The following is a 20,032-nucleotide window of genomic DNA, read 5'->3' on the forward strand; positions in this document are numbered from 1 at the left end:
GAATAATTAATAGAAGAATCATTTCAGAGTTCAATTTTCCAATTACAAAGTTTATTTCTACATTTACTGTAAAAGAGACAATATTGTCGCAAAACACGAAGCTGTAATTTATCCCATTTTAACTACTTCTGTGTTTCAGGCTTTTCCTGAACATGCTGCTGCTTGCTCACCTTGACAGAAGCATTCTGGAAGTCATGTGCCAAGACGGTGATGTGTTCTGTGAGACCCCCGGAGGCCTGGCTGTGGAGAGACTGGTCCTAGCATACACTTGTGAACTACCCTGGCTTCTTGAACTGGAATTAACTTTGCAAATAATTGTGATTAACTCTGCTCAAATGTGGTCTGCTCTGACAGAGTGTAAAATTGTTGTTTGGGGTGCACAGACCATGCCTGATTAATTCACTCGTGGACACCAAGCATTTCAGAGAAGGCATAAAAATGGAGGCTAATCGAGGGCTCTAATAAACACTTTGCTTATAGTCAATTTCCATTAAAAGGCCAGATAGCCTGCATCTGTTGTGGCTATTTTTCCTGGGTGATATAAATGTCTAATGTGCCAAAGAGACCATTTTTGCTGTTATGTGCTATACTGCTGATTTGAGAAAGAATCAGAATACCTTTGCACTGGCTTTGTCACTTTAGATTCCAGACTCCTCAAGCAGTCTTCATTTTGCTGTTCTAAAAGTCAAGAGGAAATTCTCCCTTTGCAAGCTGTAAATGCAGCAAGGAATCCCCACACAAGAGCTCTGCCTGTGTTGTTCCTCAAGGGCATCAGCAGGGCTGATGGGACCATGAGTACCCCTTTTGCCAACAACATGTGAACCAGGAACTTGGGTTTGCCTTTGATCCAAAAGAAATTATATCCAACACACACATAATGTGTGAGATTAGCCATCTGTGGTAATAAACCTAAAGACTGGCAGAAAATATGTGATGGTAGAGGCATCTACCTCTACCATCTGAGGTAGAGGCATCTGCCTCTGCCATGTGAGGTAGCGGCACATCTAAGGGTGCCTAAAATTCCAACCAAGTGTACTGAGTATCATCTAAGGGGTACAAGGCTGAAAGTAACTAATTTTGTAAAAGTAAAAGTGAATGTCGCTCAGCCGTGTGTGACTCTTTGGCACCCCAAGGACTATATAGTCTATGGAATTCTCCAGGCCAGATTATTGGAGTGGGTGGCCTTTCCCTTCTCCAGGGGATCTTCCCAACCCAGGGATCGAACCCAGGTCTTCCGCATTGCAGGTGGATTCTTTACCAGCTGAGTCACCATGGAAGCCCATAATTTGGTAAGAGCATGACTAACTCATTTTATTGTACCCAGTCTGGAAAAACTAAAATGTAACAAGCTGACACAAAGTATAAGATATAGAATCCCAAAGAGTCAGAAATCACAGCATTTACTTAGGGCTAGATCCAACCAGTCCATTCTGAAGGAGATCAGCCCTGGAATTTCTTTGGAAGGAATGATGCTAAAGCTGAAACTCCAGTACTTTGGCCACCTCATGTGAAGAGTTGAGTCACTGGAAAAGACTCTGATGCTGGGAGGGATTGGGGGCAGGAGGAGAAGGGGACGACAGAGGATGAGATGGCTGGATGGCATCACTGACTCGATGGACGTGAGTCTGAGTGAACTCCAGGAGTCAGTGATGGACAGGGAGGCCTGGCGTGCTGCGATTCATGGGGTCGCAAAGAGTCAGACACAACTGGGCGACTGATCTGATCTGAGGGATAGAAACACACACTGTAGAAGGCATCAGCTCTCTGATCATTCGAGAGGCATTTTCTGTTGTGGCACAGAAATGGTTCGTTAGGCCTAAGACTAACTCTAGACCTTGTATTTGGTAGCTTGTTTGTCTGAAACACAAGGAAATATGAAGAGATTATATCTGTATGTGGAAACCATTAAAAAACACTGTGAGTTTTAAAAGCTATAGTTGCTTTACAGTGTTGTGTTAGTTCCTGCTGTACATTGAAGTGAATCAGTTATATGTAGACATATACCCCCTCCTTCTGGCACCTCTTTCCCACCTCCCACCTGGTCCACCCATCTAGGTCACCACAGAGCACCAAGCTGAGCTCCCTGTGCTACACAACAGCTTCACACTAGCTATGCAATTTACACATGATAGTGTATATATGTCAATCCTGATTTCCCAGTTTATACCACACCTCTGCCTTGTGTCCACACATCTGCTGTCTACATCTGTATCTCTATTCCTGCCCTGTATATAGGTCCACTTGTACCATTTTTATAGATTGCATATATATAGGTTAATATCTGAGCTTCCCTAGTGGCTCAGATGGTAAAAAATCCACCTGCAATGCAGGAGACCTGGATTCAATCCCTGGTTTGGAAAGAGTCCCTGGAGAAGGGAATGGCTACTCACACAATATTCTGGCCTGGAGAATTCCATGAACAGAGGAGCTTGTCAGGCTACAGTCCATGGGGTCACATCTGCTATTTTTTTCTCTTTCTGATTTACTTCACTCTGTATGACAGACTCTAGATCCCCACATGCATTGCAATGTTCATTGCAGCATAATTTACAATAGCCAGCAATTTACAATTGAAGCAACCTAAGTGTCCACTGATAGAAGAACGGATAAAGAAAATGTGGTACATATATACAATGGAATACTACACAGACATAAAAGAATGAAATTGAGTCATTTGTAAAAACACTGTGATTTGAGACAGATCTTCCCATTGCTATTGATATACTAAAGAACAATTATAATTACATAATTACAGAAATTATAGAGTTTATTTAAACTTGCTTTAAGATTTGGAAAGTAGTGGAAATGGGAAGTCTCCCACCATTTGTGGATGATGGCAGGCAGATTTACTGAAATAAAAGATTGGGACTTTGTCAAGAATCAATGACAGTGACAATAACAGGATTGGATTAAGTTAACTAGGTGGAAATATTGAGGCAACTAATCCCTATGGATGGTGTAAAGTGAAGTGGCTCAATCATGTCCAGCTCTTTGCGATTCCATGGACTGTCACCTACCAGGCTCCTCAACCCATGGAATTTTCCAGGCAAGAGTACTGGAGTGGGTTCACATTTCCTTCAGGGGATCTTCCCGACCCAGGGATTGAACCCAGGTCTCCCCCATTGCAGGCAGACACTTTACCGTCTGAGCCACCAGGGAAGCCCCTATGGATCATGGGTGGGATATAAATTATAAATAAACAAATTAAGTTGATAGTGAAAGATCCTGATGGCCTAACAGAAAATAAATAGTTGGAAAAAAACACAAAACAACCCTGTTTTATGAATAGTTACATCCAAAATTAAACTGCCAATATTCTATTCTTTGGACCATTGTGAAAATATCTGGGATCTAGCCATGTTCACTAGGTCACATATTTAGAAGAGAATATTAAAAAAATACAGTATTTCTTTACAATAATGGTCTTTTATTCAACAGATATTTATGAGTATTGATGATGTGTCAGCCTCTTTGCAAAGCACTGAGGCAAAGCACTGATCTCAAAAAGCTTGAGGTGATAGAAACACATGTTCACATTATTACAGAAAATGTACCACAAAAGGGGATATGATGTAATAAGTACCAAACATGACACACACATGCACACAACGCTCAGGGTGTAAGTCCCCTGAGACATCAGCAGACACTGATGACTCTTCAAGGCTATTGTTAGTCAAAGAGTCTAAACTCTAAGAGGAATTTGAGAAGGAACAATTCTGTCTTTACTCAATTATCCATCCATTTTCTCATGTTGTCACTCATTAATAAGTATTTTTGAGGACCTATTATAGTAAGGTGCTGTGCTACTTCCACTTTTTGAACAGGGCGGTGGACAAGCCATTCTGCATGGTATCAAGAGTAAAACTTAAAAAAAAAATTTTAATAATTTTTATTGGAGTATAGTTGATTTACAGGGCTTCCTATGTGGCACTCTTGCCAAGGCAGGAGATGTAAGAGATGCAGATTCAATCTCTAAGTTGGGAAGATTCCCCTGGAGAAGGGCATGGCAACACACTCCAGTATTCTTGCCTGGAGAATCCCCATGGACAGAGGAGCCTGGCGGGCTATGGTCCATAGGGTCACAAAGAGTTGGACGTGACTGAAGTGACTTAGCACACAGTTGATTCACAATGTTGTGTTACTTTTAGGTGTAGAGCAAAGTGAATTAGTTTTACATATACATATATCCACTCTGTTTTTTTAAAGATTCTTTCCCCATATAGGACAGTACAGAGTACTGAATAGAGTTCCCTGTACTATCTGTGGGTTATTATTAGTTGTTGATTTTATATACAGTACTACGTTTGTCCTTTTTATTATTAATTTTTGTTCAGTTTTTAAAGCTCTTGTCCTCAAGCTTCCTCTTTTGGATTATTCTAAATCTCTGGGCTCAGTTTTCTTCTCATGAAGTTGTTTACTAAGATGCTTTGCAAGCACCTCGAATCTCAATTGAGAGTGAGGATTTAGCCTGGGTGATTATTACCAGCTTGACCTCAGCCATTAGGGAGGGTCTCTCTCTTTTCTCTGTTCTAGCTAATTTCCTGCTCCCATAGATTCAAGATGAGAAAGGAGCTTAGTTCAAGCAAAGCAAGACACCAATTGTCAGGTTTAGAATAAGCCTTACACTAAAGAAACAAGAAATGATAACAAAGTATAGAGGTGAAGACTGGGAAAGGCTGCCCAAGCAAATGGCATTTAAGTTAGGACCTGCATGGATATTGTTTGTCCAAAGGAAGATCAGAAGAGAATTGGATATGGAGTGGGGAAGAAAAGAGAGTGTACTAGGCAGAGAAAATGATGCTTGAGAAGGGAAACTATGGCACAACTAAAAAGCTCAAGACAGTTTAGTATGGATGAAACTTTGGGCAGGGTATGAGTACAAGTGGAAGAATTTTAAGGAAGGGAGTGTCACTATGTGATTTCACTTTTGAAAGAATCTTTGTGGCTGCAGTGCTGAGAGCAGACTGGTACAGAGAAATGGAAGAAGGTAAAGCAATTCTCTAAATGAGAAATGACTGTTGCCTAATCTAGAGTGGTGGCAGTAGAGATGGAAATATATAGACTTTTGAGAACTATTTTGGAGGCAAAATTTGCAGAAACTTACATGGAGAATCTTTTCTCATACAGGAGAGCCAGAATAGGTATTAATCTAAGTGGGTAATCATTTGTCTACGTATTACAAGTTAGACATTCCTAGAGAAAAACCTGTCTCCAAATATGATTTTTGTGAGCTGCAAACCAGTGCCTGCAATTCCATCATTAATGATTAATTTCTTTTGATAAGAAATTAATTTAAGATCTATGAGCATTACAGAAGCAAAACCAGAAACTATGTTTCCTAGAATCCCTTTCCTTGTGTAGCTGTAGGTAAGAACTCACATGTGATTTGGAAGGTGGGAAAGGAGAAGCCAATATTCACTGGACACAGTTGCACCAGATACAAAGGCAAAGTTGAGATTCACTCTGGCTTCCCAGTGATTTCTTAAGAATCATTCTGTGGCAGGCTGAGACAGTCAGTGCAAGCTGATCAGCAGTTTCCTGGCAAACTTTTGAGAATCACCCACTTTGTTGCTTCAATCTAATATCATCAATGTCACTTTCCTTGACCTTTGCTCCTCTAGCCTTTCCAAAGATTGCCCCTAATTCCTGTAGTAAACTTTTCATATTTCACATGCATTTAATGGGTTCTATTTTTCTGATGGAGTTCTGTCTGAAACAGATTTCTGTATCTCAAGTGTTTCCAAGGGGAATAGAAAATTTAAAAGTGGGAATCTCACATTAGTTTTATGAGCTGTTTAGTTTTGGAGGAAGTAATAAATTTCTTGCCAATGGAAAATGGGTCACGAATAGTCCATGGCATGCAGTGATAAACTAGCTGTTTAAATTATCACCTTAAACTGCCTGGAGTCATGTGGCTACAGAAATGAGGCTTGGGACCACTGAGTTGTACTAGTAACATTTTATGGTGCATAAAAACTAGTGTGGATGGGATGGTTGCTTATCCCTGAATGGGAGAGTGCAGTGAAAGAAAAGCCAAAGCCAAAAACTTTCAATTCCAGCTCAAGATACCTACAGAGAAGGAGAAAGTATGGCTGTTCTAAAGCCAACAGAGATTTAAATGCAGGTGTGACTAGATACATAGGGCTGAAACTTCTGAAAAGCAAGTCCAGAATCTGATTCTGTGGATGGCTGAATTATGTGCAGATTGTGTCCATGAACTTACTCTGTCTCTTAAGTTGAGGTGAGTTTTTAATTAGAGAAGAATGGGGCCGCAAGACTATAATGAGGAATTTCGGTAGACTGTTATCAGTTTGAGTTCACTGAGCCAGCCTCCAGTCATCCTTCTGTATTTCTGGTTTCAGAACCCACCCCAGATAACAATATCTGGATGTCCCAATCACCAGAGGACTGGATGCTGAAGTCCTTTATTTAAAATGATATAGTAAGGTCAGCCTTCCCACTATGCCTTCATTCATAACCCCCACCCTGTCTAAAAAGTTCAGTCTCCACCTGAGACTGGCTCTGAACTGATCTTCAGTGGAATGCTGATTCTCCTCAAGACCCTCTCTGACCATTTTTCATTTCCTGCAGACCCATAACTAGACTCAAATACCTAATAATCTGAAAGACAAGCACCAAATCTGACCCACGAGGAGATTAAAAAAAGAACTGTGATACTTCGATGTTTAAAATCAGCAGATATTTGGTAAGCGTGTGTGGAAATGAATTTCAAGTGTATTAAGCCATAGAAAAAGATATGTAATAATGGACTGGGCTGAATTGAGTCATATGGGAACACTAAACAGTGATTGGGCTTCCCTGGTGACTCAGTAGTAAAGAATTCACCTGCAGTGCAGGAGCCACAGGAGGCTCAGGTTCGATCCTTGAGTTGGGAAGATCCCCTGGAGGACGGCGTAGCAACCCACTCCAGTATTCTTGCCTGGAGAATATCATGGACAGAGGAGCCTGGGGGGTACAGTCCATGGGTTCTCAAAGAGTGGAACATGACTAAAGCATCTTAGCACATTCGTATGCCCTCCCCTTAGCAAACAGAGATTACATCTGTTATCTCAAGAATCTGGAAGGGACTTTAACAATATTTTCTGTTGACTGATTGAAAATTCTCAACTTAAATGAAAATGAGAAGCTGGAAGTTTCTTGGTATGCTATAGAAGAAAGAGTTTAGAAGATGAGAGAGATAGGAATGCTGGAGTGGCTTTATTAAGAATTATCTGTAACCATCCCCTAACTCTGTCCCCCAGAAGGCATCCCTTTCATCAGGTACTGAGACATATATTGGTTAGGGGAGCATCATCATCCCTAATAGGCCCTATATTGGTTGTTCTCTGGAGGTCAGGGTTGATAATAGGAGATGCCATCTTTGAGATGTAGTCATGCGGGGATAGGATCTCAGAAAGGGAGAGGGAGGCACTTAAACACCAGAGACAAGGTGGAGGAGCTTAGTCTAACAGACATCAAGGCCAGAACATTAAAACGAATGATTTAAGTCTAAGACTGAAATAGATATTTAGCCTGCTGTTACTTGAGCTGTATAAGAAAATAATAAAACAAAGTACCCAGGTTCACTTCTTAGCAATGGATTTCTTTTACAGGACTCACTTGTGTCTTGGTTTTGATAATGATTGCTATTTCCCCCATGGCCTGAGATATGACAGTGGTTTGGCACACACAGAGTTAACACTGTTGCCATCTGTGTCTAAGTTTATGAGCAAGACCCTGTGGCTGTCTCAAAGGAGCACTGAGAAATGAGAATTAGACTAGGCTCATGGTAGGAATAAAAACCATTACCACAATGAAGAAATCTTGAGTTTATTCTGCTTGTTTGCTTATGATTTTTGTTTCCCTTTCTTTAGTCCCTGTGACAAATTCTTGACCCTCTCACTGTGCGGTAAGAACTCTGAGCATTGTTTCTGGTTCATTGAGCTCACAGGCACTGTCTGAGTGGTACTGATCACTAAAATTGTTCTGAACAATTCATCAGCACCTACTGTCTATGAGACCATGCGAAGATGTTGTTGTTGTTCAGTTGGCAAGTCATATCTGACTCTTTGCAACCTCATGGACTGCAGCATGCCAGGCCTTTCTGTCCCTCACCATCTTCCCGAGTTTGCCTAAGTTCATGTCCATTGAATTGATGATGCCATCCAATCATCTCATCCTCTGTTGCCCCCTTGTCCTCCTGCCCTCAACTTTCCCAGCAACAGGGTCTTTCCCAATGAGTCCACTCTTCACATCAGGCGGCCAAAGTAGTGGAGTGTCAGCTTAAGCATCAGTCCTTACAATGACTATTCAGGTTTGATTTCCTTTAGGATTGACTGGTTTGATCTCCTTGGAGTCCAAGGGACTCTCAAGAATCTTCTGCAATATCACAGTTTAAAAGTATCAATTCTTCAGCGCTCTGCCTTCTTTATTGTCCATCTCTTACATCTATACATGACTGCTGGAAAGACCATAGCCTTGACTAGATGGACCTTTGTTGGCAAAGTGATGTCTTTGCTTTTTAATCAATTGTCTAGGTTTGCCATCACTTTCCTTCAAAGAAGAAATCATCTTCTAATTTCATGGTTGCAGTCACCATCCACAATGTGTTCAGAGCCCAAGAGGAGGAAATCTGTCACTGCTTCCACCTCATCTCCTTCTGTTTGCCATAAAGTTATGGGACTAGATGCCATGATCTTAGACTTTTAATATTATTTTAAGACGGCTTTTTCACTCTCCTCTTTCATCCTCATCAAGAGGCTCTTTAGTTTCTCTTCACTTTCTGCTATTAGAGTGGTATGATCTGCATATCTGAGGTTGTTGATATTTCTCCCAGCAACCTTGATTCCAGCTTGTAACTCATCCAACCTGCCATTTTGAATGATTTGCTCTTCATATAAGTTAAATAAATAGAGTGACAATAAAGAGCCTTATCATACTCCCTTCTCAATTTTGTACCAGTCAGTCGTTCCATAGAAGGTGTTAACTTTTGCTTCTTGACCTGCATGTAGGTTTCTCAGGAGACAGGTAAGATGGTCTGGTATTCCCATCTCTTTAAGAGTTTTCCACAGTTTGTTATGATCCATGCAGTCAACGACTTAAGCTTAGCCAATGAAACAGAAGTTTTTCTGGAATTCCCTTGCTTTCTTTAGGAGAAGATGTAGCTAACCACAAAAGTGACAACACAAACTAATGCCTAAGACAGTCTTCTGCTCAGTAAACAACCCTGAGCTCAAGTCAATATGGCTGCCACAAACCTAGTCCCATGATTTACACCAGGGCTGATGTCAAAGTTGGGAAGGGAAGACCTGGACGTGGAGACTAGAAATTTCTGACAGGCATTTGAAGTTGGACTCTAGTGAAAATGGTGGAGGTGACAGAGCCAAGCAGGTAAATTATGATGTTCAAAAGGTACAGTAATGGGTGGTTATGAATCCTGCCCTTCCTCATGGGAGTATGGGAGCATCTGTCTTGTCTTCATGGGACATGGAGTATCAGTGTCTCAGGCTGGGAAATGCAGAACAATAAATCAATGAATGGATGGGTGCTGGGGGAGTTAGAAAGATCAACAGGTCTTGGAGATCTGGGCTTCCCTGGTGGCTCAGACAGTAAAGAATCACCTGCAATGTGGGAGACCTGGCTTGCAAGAGTCGGACACTGAGACACTTTCACTTTTCTTGGAGACCTAAAGGAGAAATCAGCTGAGATATTGAGGGAGAAGTTCAGAGTCAAGGAACAAAGTTGGAGGGAAGTTAAGTTAATCTGAAATAGACTGCAGCATGAGAAACTTAGGTTTAGTATCCAGGAGGAGCATAATATAATCCATTGGTGCAGTGGTGGCTGTATTAAAGATCAAAGAGTTTGAGGGTAGAGAGTGAAGAGTAGGTGGTGAGCAGATAGTAGTACCTCAGTTTGGGGATGCATCTCTAGGGGAGGGCTCTAATTTTTGGAGACAATTGCCAGAAGTCACACATGGTTTCTTTCTTGTAGTAGATGAGGAACAGTATAGGATTCTGAGGTGGAACTTCAGCCAGAGTGAAATTTAAAAAGTACAAAACTGGGATATAAGGTAGGAACTTGTCTATAGAAATAAGGTAGTAGCATAGGTACCAGAACAATGTATAAATGCATCTTTATATAAACTTCATTAAATTTTCCTGTGGAACAGAATCAGTTCCAGGACCAGGGGTAGAAATGGACTGAAGCAGTAGTTAAGAAAACTCAGCCATGTGTAGGGGAGATTCCTAGATGGTTTACAGTGCTTTATACACAGTTCAGTTCAGTTCAGTCGCTGTCGTGTCCGACTCTTTGCGACCCCATGAATCGCAGCATGCCAGGCCTCCCTACCATCACCAACTCCCAGAGTTCACTCAAACTCACGTCCATCGAGTCGGTGATGCTATCCAGCCATCTCATCCTCTGTTGTCCCCTCTTCCTCCTGCCCCCAATCCCTCCCAGCATCAGAATCTTTTCCAATGAGTCAACTCTTCACATGAGATGGCCAAAGTACTGGTTTCAGCTTCAGCATCATTCCCTCCAAAGAAATCCCAGGGCTGATCTCCTTCAGAATGGACTGGTTGGATCTTGCCGTCCAAGGGACTCTCAGGAGTCTTCTCCAACACCACAGTTTAAAAGCATCAATTCTTCAGTGCTCAGCCTTCTTCACAGTCCAACTCTCACATCCATATATGACCACTGGAAAAACCATAGCCTTGACTAGATGGACCTTTGTTGGCAAAGTAATGTCTCTTTTCAATATGCCATCTACGTGGGTCATTTTTCCAAGGAGTAAATGTCTTTTAATTTCATGGCTGAAGTCACCATCTGCAGTGATTTCGGAGCCCCCCAAAATAAATCTGACACTGTTTCCACTGTTTCCTCATCTATTTGTCATGAAGTGATGGGACCGGAGGCCATGATCTTTTTCTATGAATGTTGAGTTTTAAGCCAACTTTTTTACTCTCCTCTTTCACTTTCATCAAGGGGCTTTTTAGTTCCTCTTCACTTTCAGCCGTAAGGGTGGTGTCATCTGCATATCTGAGGTTATTGATATTTCTCCTGGCAATCTGCATTCCAGCTTGTGCTTCTTCCAGTCCAGAATTTCTCATGATGTACTCTGCATATAAGTTAAATAAGCAGGGTGACAATACACAGCCTTGACGTACTCCTTTTCCTATTTGGAACCAGTCTTTTGTTCCATGTCCAGTTCGAACTGTTGCTTCCTGACCTGCATATAGGTTTCTCAAGAGTCAGGTCAGATGGTCTGGTAATCCCATCTCTTTCAGAATTTTCCACAGTTTATTGTGATCCACACAGTTAAAGGCTTTGGCATAGTCAATAAAGCAGAAATAGATGTTTTTCTGGAACTCTTGCTTTTTCGATGATTCAGCGGATGTTGGTAATTTGATCTCTGGTTCCTCTGCCTTTTCTAAACCAGCTTGAACATCTGGAAGTTCATGGTTCACGTATTGCTGAAGCCTGGCTTGGAGAATTTTGAGCATTATTTTACTAGCGTGTGAGATGAGTGCAATTGTGTGGTAGTTTGAGCACTCTTTGGCATTGCCTTGCTTTGGGATTGGAATGAAAACTGACCTTTTACAGTCCTTTGGCCGCTGCTGAGTTTTCCAAATTTGTTGGCATATTGAGTGCAGCACTTTCACAGCATCATCTTTCAGGATTTGAACTAGCTCAACTGGAATTCCATCACCTCCACTAGCTTTGTTCGTAGTGATGCTTTCTAAGGCCCACTTGACTTCATATCCCAGGATGTCTGGCTGTAGGTGAGTGATCATACCATCCAGAAAGAATGAAGGGATGGAGCAAAAGCAAAAACAAAAACAAACAAACAAAAAAAAACCTCAGTTGTGGATGTGTCTGGTAATAGAAGCAAGATCTGATGCTGTAAAGAGCAATATTGCATAGGAACCTAGAATATTAGGTCCATGAATCAAAGCAAATTGGAAGTGGTCAAACAGGAGATGGCAAGAGTGAACGTCGACATTCTAGGAATCAGTGAACTAAAATGGACTGGAATGGGTGAATTTAACTCAGATGACCATTATATCTACTACTGCAGACAGGAATCCCTTAGAAGAAATGGAGTAGCCATCATGGCCAACAAAAGAGTCCGAAATACAGTACTTGGATGCAATCTCAAAAATGACAGAATGATGTCCATTCGTTTCTAAGGCAAACCATTCAATATCACAGTAATCCAAGTCTAGGCTCCAACCAGTAATGCTGAAGAACCTGAAGTTAACAGTTCTATGAAGACCTACAAGACCTTTTAGAACTAACAACCAAAAAAGATGTCCTTTTCATTATAGGGGACTGGAATGCAAAAGTAGGAAGTCAAGAAACACCTGGAGTAACAGGAAAATTTGGCCTTGGAATACGGAATGAAGCAGGGCAAAGGCTCATACAGTTTTGCCAAGAGAACGCACTGGTCATAGCAAACACCCACTTCCAACAACACAAGAGAAGACTCTACAAATGGACATCACCAATGGTCAACACCGAAATCAGATTGATTATATTCTGTGCAGCCAAAGATGGAGAAGGTGTATACAGTCAGCAAAAACAAGACTGGGAGCTGACTGTGGCTCAGATCATGAGCTCCTTATTGCCAAATTCAGACTTAAATTGAAGAAAGTAGGGAAAACCACTAGACCATTCAGGTATGACCTAAATCAAATCCCTTATGATTATACAGTGGAAGTGAGAAATAGATTTAAGGTACTAGATCTGATAGAGTGCCTGATGAACTATGGACGGAGGTTCATGACATTGTACAGGAGACAGGGATCAAGACCATTCCCATGGAAAAGAAATGTAAAATAAAAAAAAAAAAAAAAAAGCAAAATGGCTTTATACACAAACCATGGCCAAATAGGAAACAAACAGTTGTTGGGCACCCATTAGCACAAAACTTTGATTAGTAAAAAGAAGTGGGAAATGTAAAGTGTGCTGAGTGTGCATGTGCCCATGCATGTGTATGTGGATTTTCCTAGGAAGAGGAGACATGAGTTGCAAAAATAAGACATATAAATTTGGTTATAGGTTTTTTCGGCTCTCATTCTAGTCTAAGAACAAAGTTATAAATATTTTCATGAGAAAACCAGAAGTATAGCAACTGAGTACATGAAAAGGTAGTCAAGTTTACTGGAATTATGGTTGTTAGATAAGCCTTCACCAGAGAGATATGGGAACTCATTTGGAAGTTTATGATATGGGTAGACAGAGAAAAGGAGAAAGAGCAAACTGAGTAAGGAAACAAAATGTAATTCATGGGAGGAAAGACATTAGAAAAGAGTGGAGGTGGAGGCGCCTTGGCATGTTAGTGAGAAAGACCCTGGCTAGTGCGGAAAATTTTGTAGGGGAGTACTGTCCATAAAGGAGCTTCCCTGGTGGCTCAGATGGGAAAGAATATGCTTGCAATGCAGGAGACTCAGCTTCAGTCTCTGAGTTGGGAAGATCCCCTGGAGGAAGGCATGGTAACCCACTCCAGAATTCTTGCCTGGAGAATCCCATGGACAGAGGAGCCTGGTGGGCTATAGTATACAGGGTCAAAAAGAGTCAGACATGACTCAGTGGCTAACACTTCACTTCTTCACTGTTCCATTCAGTTCAGTCACTCAGTCGTGTCTGATTCTTTGTGACCCCATGGACTGCAGCACTCCAGGCTTCCCTGTCTATCACCAACTCCCGGAGCTTACTCAAACTCATGTCCATTAAGTCAGTGATGCCATCCAACCATCTCATCCTCTGTCATCCCCTTCTTCTCCCACCTTCAATATTTCCCAGCATTGGGGTCTTTTCTAGTGAGTCAGTTCTTCGCATCAGATGGCCAAAGTATTGGCATTTCAGCTTCAGCATCACTCCTTCCAATGAATATTTAGGACTGATTTCCTTGGACTGGTTGGATCTCCTTGCAGTCCAAGGGACTCTCAAGAGTCTTCTTCAACAAGACAGTTCAAAAGCATCAATTCTTTGGTGCTTAGCTTTCTTTATAGTCCAACTCTCACATCCATACAAGACTACTGGAGAAAACAACCTTGACTAGATGGACCTTTGTTGGTAAAGTAATGTCTCTGCTTTTTAATATATTGTCTAGGTTGATCATAGCTTTTTTCCCAAGGAGCAAGTGTCTTTCTTTCTTTCTTTTTTTTAATTGGGTAATTCTGATTTTATTTTTTTCATAAGCAAATCATTTTTATTTATTTTGTTAAAATTTTATTTTATTTTTAAACTTTACAATATTGTATTGGTTTTGCCAAATATCAAAATGAATCCACCACAGGTATACATGTGTTCCCCATCCTGAACCCTCCTCCCTTCTCCCTCCCCATACTATCCCTCTGGGTCGTCCCAGTGTCTTTCAATTTCATGGCTGCAGTCACCATCTGCACTGATTTTGGAGCCCCACCCAAATAAAGTCTGTCACTCTTTCCATTGTTTCCCCATCTATTTGCCATGAAGTGTTGGGACCAGACACCATCATTTTAGTTTTCTGAATGTTGAATTTTAAGCCAACTTTTCCATTCTCCTCTTTCACTTTCATCAAGAGGCTCTTTAGTTCTTCACTTTCTGCCATAAGGGTGGTGTCATCTGCATATCTGAGGTTACTGATATTTCTTCCTAGATAAAGCCAAGAGGAAGAAATGAAGTTTGCATTTTATATTTAAGAGATCATTGTTCCATCACATTAAAAAATATTTTTATTTACAATGTTGTGTTAATTTCTGTTGTACAACAAAGTGAATCACCTATACTTATACATATGCCCCTCTTTTTTGGATTTCGTTCCCATCAGGTCAGCACAGAGCACGCAGTAGAGTTCCTTGTGCTATACAGTAGGTTCTCATTAGTTATCTATTCTATACGAGTAGTGTATGTGTGTCAATCCCAATCTTCCAGTTCATGTCACTCCTTCTCTCCCACTTAGCATCCATAAATTTATTCTCTACCTCTATGTCTTTATTTTTGCTTAGCAAATAAGTTCATGTGTACCATTTTTTTTTTGATTCCACATATAAGTGATGTTATATGATATTTGTTTTCCTCTTTCTGACTTTCTTCACTCTGTATGACAGTCTCTAGGTTCATCCATGTTTCTTTAAATGGCACTATTTCATTCCTTTGTATTCCATCACATTTTGATGTTCACCTCATCAGGGCTGCTTTTTTTGTTGTTATATTTATTTCAACTTCACCTAAGAACTAGATGGGATAAGAAGGTTCTAGGCAATAAATAGACTAACATTTTGGCTTATAGATTCTTGGAGATATTTCAAAGATTTCTTAATTTTTATTGTCACAAAGGAATGTTTGCTTTATTTTTGTTTGTAGTATGGCTAATAAGCTAATGAGTGTTCAAGCATGATTCAAACCCTGGTAGTTTTTCCTAAAATCTGCATTCTCACCAGTATATGGTGCGGTGGTGTTGTAGGGTCACTAAGTCTATCTGACTCTTTGCAACCCCATGGATTGTAGCCTGCTAGGGTCCCCTGTCCATGGGATTTCCCAGTCAAGAATATTGGGGTGGGTTGCCATTTCCTTCTCCAACACTATGGTGGTGACTCTGTAAATATCTGTTTCACCCCTGCTCAACTGCCTCTGGGCTGGGCTTATATGTATAGACCCTGAGTGGCTTGCAGCAACATGCTGGTTACTATTCTTATATAAGAATGTGTAAAATTACAAAAGTAATATATGTATTTTATTTGACATGCATTTAATTGTACACGGGCAAAGTATATAAAAGGACTGAAGCCTTGATTTCTTTTGAAAGAAGACATCAGTGAATGAATAGCATTGTACACAAACTTCTAGCAGGGTGACAGGTGACAATAATTGACTGCATGGGTGGGTGAACCAATGAATACTGAAGTGGGGATGATGCATGCACAAGGTGTCACAGGGAATGTGGTTGCCCTAGACAAAGTCAATTAGTCAATTGGGTCTACATTAAGGACAGCTGTGTGGCAGGATATGAGGGCACAGCTATTGCAGGTTTGGTTTCTATTTGGGGGTAGAGATTTAATCAGAGTCCACAGGCACGACCTACTATCTTATAATTATCACTAAAAGCACAGCAACTTACCTATATGATGAGTCTGAAGTAGTTTCCTCTCACAGGCAAAAAATACCTACTCAATCTGCAAAAGAAGAATTGTTATGCTCTTTGAGTGGGAGCTTGTGTGTGTGTGTTTCTTTGAAAGCTAGCAGTGAAAGGCCAAGTAAAGCACTGCAAGGCAACATAAATGATTTAAGACCCAACAGTTTTGCCAGGGAAACATTCAAGACGGAGTCTAATCCTTTAATCTAACCCCAGTCCCTTTAAAAGCTTTGAGCTAGGAGTTGACTCAGCATGTCAGTGCCAAGAAGATCCATTGACCCTGAGTTCAGTGCTAAGAAATTGAGAAATGTTCTTTTTAATGTCTATTCAATAAATACAGCATCCACCTTGCAAGGGGCTGCACAATCCACTTCAAATCCATTATGGGATGTTCTAGTGGGCTGACAAGTTGTCCTGAGACAACAGCGGCCATGAGATGAGGTTAACCCTTCCTTTGGAATGTAAATCATCACAGCCACTACCATTGCAGGCTCTTCTAAGACCTTGGAAAGAAGGTAATATTTGCATTGATATGAGGACCCTGTGGTATGCACTTCCTTCAAGAATGAGGTCATCTTCTTCAGAACACATAAATTCATACACAGATGCCTACACAGAATAACCACAAAATGATATTTTCTAAAACAAAAACAATGACAAAAAGTGAAATTATGTCTTTCTTTGTCATCACCCTTGGGGACATGGATCAGATTTTTCTCACCTCATCTGGCAGAGACTATTCCTAGGTGTTGCCTATGAGTACTGTGACCATACTTTATGAAGTTCACATCAAGACATGCAATCTGATAAAGAAAGTTCTGCTGATAATAGGTGAAAGAAGAAATCTAGGGACTGTAGCTTGTATAGGAAAGTATTAGAGTTGTGTGAACATTTCACTGGATTATAAGACAAATGGAGAGACATTGAAGATCAGGACAATTCCAAAATATGTCTAATAGGTTATACCTGTCCTCCTGCATGGCTAGAGGGAGGGGTGAACAAATTTGGACAGATTTCTCCAGAATCAGACCCAGTCAAGGCTGAGGTTCAGTGTTTTGAATTTTTCACATTAGATTGTCTTGTATGAAACTATTCAACTTACAGCAAAGAGCATATGATGCATTGGAGAAATATTTGTGGGGTGATAGATTAGTTAGTTGACAGTTTGTGGTGTCACATTAGCCAACAAGGGGTGATTGCCTATTGTTTGCCAAATGGCTAATCACTTGTGAGATCTATTCATTTAGAAAAGACTTACTGAATACCCTCTATCTGTTAAAAACTCATTAAAACCTAAATAGAATTTTGAATACGTAGGAGAAAAGAATCAGACTCTTTGCCAAAGTTACCTTTCTTAAAACCAGTTTCATAGAATTTTACAGGTGTTCTTTGGAAAAGGGATTCCCTTGTCAAATCAGTTTAGGAAATATTAACAAATATACAGAAGCTGCTTTACCAGAATTCCTTTCTAATAGATGCTGTCAGTCTTAAAAGGTGGGGATGTGACATGTAGTGTCTTACCAACTTTAGATCATGAAGTAGTCTTTTTTTTTAAATAAAAAAGAAAAAAATATCTCTGGGAACTAGCATGTCATAGAGCATATCTTGAAGAATGGTTGTCCATTGAATTCAAGTAGGATGACTTTTTCAAAGCAACCAGAAGTTTTTTGCAGTCAACCTTGATTTTCTCCTTTGTGTCTGAGAAGGTGCTAGCAATTTGCTATAGTGGACTCTTAGGAGGCCAGATTTATGCCTCCCAACAGACTAAAGTGACTTCAACGTACAGATTGCTGGTGTTGAGAAATGTAAGCTCTGGGGATAAAGGGAGGGTTTAAACAGCTAGGGAATGTCTCAGCAGAAAAAAATGACTAAATGGCTCTGTTCTTCTCCATCCCTGCCATGCTCCCTCCTAAGAGTTTGTTTAGATCAGGGATAGGGTATTATGCCCAGGCCTCGCTGCCTGTGCACAGTTTCTTCTCTCTTTTGTAGCTTTATATGCGTCTCATTACACACCTCCACATCCACACATGGAGCTCATATTGATACTTGTTTACACTTACCTTTTCTTCCCTTTGCAGAGGGATGAGGTGTCCCCACTGTCTTCATCAGGATCATCCAGTGAGCAAGTATAAGAGAGAATGGACATTTATTAGATCCTCCATCCCAGGTAGATGTTTTATACATGAACTTTGGGGCAGGTATTATTGTCCTCATTCTAGAAACAAGGGAATTTAACTTGCCCAAGAATGGGGAGCTGATAAATAATGGGAATAAAGTGGTAACTGTGTGGCTTAGCCCAACTCCAATGTCTATTGCGTCATAAGATGTATGGAAATGCCTTACAGGTGACAAAGAGTTACATATGCATTATGTCATTTGAATTCTGAACTTTTATTAAATCAGGATCCAGATTAAAAAAGAAAGGGCTTTTCACTTCTCCAAGGTCACACAGCAGACTGTAGGCTCAAAGGAAAAGATCCTGGTCTAGGTTTGAGCTAGATATCCTGCCTCAAAACAGATGACAACCTAGGTTGTCTTTGTAAAAACCGTTACCATTTTTATAAATTCATAATGGTTCATAAGTAGCATTTTCTCATTTAATCCTTGAAATAATTCTAAAAGTAGTTATTTTTATTTTCTGTTTATTCCAAAGGAGGACTATAAAGCCAAGAAAGTGACTTACTCCACATTAAGCCTAGATATCATGCTAGGGATCTGGTAGTTATTATTTTATTTAACCCTCCATAATCTTAGGAGGTGAGTATTATTATTATTCCCATGTCTCAGAAGAGAAAACTGAGGCCCACAAACCTTAGGTAAGGAGTGCTGGAGTTGGTCCTCCACTCTCTTCAGGCTCTAGAGACTCAGCTATCAGCCCAATGCATGGTTACCTCTCAAATTAATGCTCCACCTTAAGCCTTCTTTCTGGGAACTCCCTAGTGGTCCAGTAGGACTGAGCACTCTCACTGCTGGCATGCATACTAAGTCACTTAAGTTGTGTTCCAACTCCTTGCCACTCTATGGACCGTAGCCTACACTGTTCCTATGTCCATGGGATTCTCCAGGCAGGAATACGGGAGTGGGTTGCTATGCCCTCCTCCAGAGGATCTTCCCGCCCCAGGGATCAAACCCGCATCTCTTTACGTCTCCTGCATTGGCAGCAGGGTTCTTATCACTAGTACCACCTTGGAAGAAGACACCCAGATTCAATCTTTGGTGGGGGAACTAAGATCCCACAAGGGACTATTGACCCAGCCAAATAAAATACTTCTTTCTGATTCTCATTCTCTTTCCAATATAGTTACGAAGCTGTTAAGAACTATGGATGTAAGCTAAGAGTAAGCCAATAATCAGGACACCTTCTCTATTAGAAATACTAGGTGTGCATCTCAAAATGTGTGCATGTTTAAGGTTGTAAATATAAATGCAACCTACTGTGCCTTAAAATAACTCACCAACTTTAGAACTCCAAGAGAGGATCTCCACGTGCCCCACTTCTGTGGCTTTGCCCATGTTACAATGAAATCCTGTCATAAGTCAGTCTCTTTATATCTGAGTCCTGGTGAGCTCTTACTGATTGATTAGGATGGAGGATCTGTCTTTCAACCAGAACTGCACAGTGTGTGTCGTGTGACAGCCCGTGCATCAGTCTGGTCCTCCGTCACTGCAGTTGCTCGAATCCCAGATTGGCTTGTGCCTGAACATTGACATTCCGGTACTGATGCTCATGTGACACTGGGAGCTATTGTAACAATCTTTATCTGTGGCTTTTGCTCTCGGGCTTGGGTTGAGCCCCCACAGGGTTACCACGATAATCAACACCTCTAATTAGCACTTAGAAATGTCTGGCTCCCAAGGCTGTCATTAGAAGACAAGCTTGGTGTGCAAAATACTGACGCTCTTGCATTTCCCCAG

The sequence above is a fragment of the Bos indicus x Bos taurus genome, chromosome 3, assembly GCF_003369695.1.
Source record: "Bos indicus x Bos taurus breed Angus x Brahman F1 hybrid chromosome 3, Bos_hybrid_MaternalHap_v2.0, whole genome shotgun sequence".
NCBI lineage: Eukaryota > Metazoa > Chordata > Mammalia > Artiodactyla > Bovidae > Bos > Bos indicus x Bos taurus.